Below are 643 nucleotides of genomic sequence, written 5' to 3' on the forward strand. Positions count from 1 at the left end.
CCGCCGCGCGGCGGTCGTCCAGAGGAGGGGGGGCACCCAGAGCAGGGGGTCATCCAGAGCACGGGGTCGTCCAGAGCAAGGGGTCATCCAGAGCAGGGGATCATCCAGAGCATGGTGACGATCTGCAGTTTGAACAACGTTCTGGTCAATGTGTGCTCAGAATTCCCTTGTTCTTACTTTGCTTTATTATATCACAGAGCAGGCTTGCATGACTGTGGTGATCTTTGAAGATGACGATGCTCAGCAGGAGAACATCAAGATTTTGTCTTGAGTACCAGGCCAACACCCAGCAGGCCCTGCTTCCAGATACGAAGTAAGAAGTCTGCCACGTCACCTCGGAAGAGCTCTTACCAAAAAGAAAAACCACTAAATACCAGTACAGAGTTGTGGGATATAATGCATGCCACATATATACTTTTGAATTCATCAACACTATAGTCACACTATAAAAACAAAAATTAAGAAGCAAATTTAACTTTAAAATACATTCTATGTAGGTAGTATTTGTGGTGGTTTGAATGACAATGTCCCCCATAGGCTCCAGGTATTGGACGTTCTGTCCCCAGATGGTGGCGCTGTTTTGGGAGGTTTTAGAAGGTGTGGCTATCCTGGAGGAAGCACGTCACTGGGGGTGGGCTTAGAG

General features: G+C 47.7%; 1 long non-coding RNA gene across 1 annotated transcript in view; it reads right to left on the reverse strand.

Annotated features, from left to right (window-relative positions):
• Positions 1 to 39: 39 nt before the first annotated feature.
• LOC115072377 overlaps positions 40 to 643 on the reverse strand; it is a 12,605-nt gene continuing 12,001 nt past the window's right edge. Inside the window, exon 3 of the long non-coding RNA XR_003851430.1 lies at positions 40 to 122. This is a non-coding gene — a long non-coding RNA (uncharacterized LOC115072377). The remainder of the gene's footprint in view (positions 123 to 643) is intronic.

This window comes from Nannospalax galili, unplaced genomic scaffold (genome assembly GCF_000622305.1).
Source record: "Nannospalax galili isolate Female #2095 unplaced genomic scaffold, S.galili_v1.0 scaffold351, whole genome shotgun sequence".
NCBI lineage: Eukaryota > Metazoa > Chordata > Mammalia > Rodentia > Spalacidae > Nannospalax > Nannospalax galili.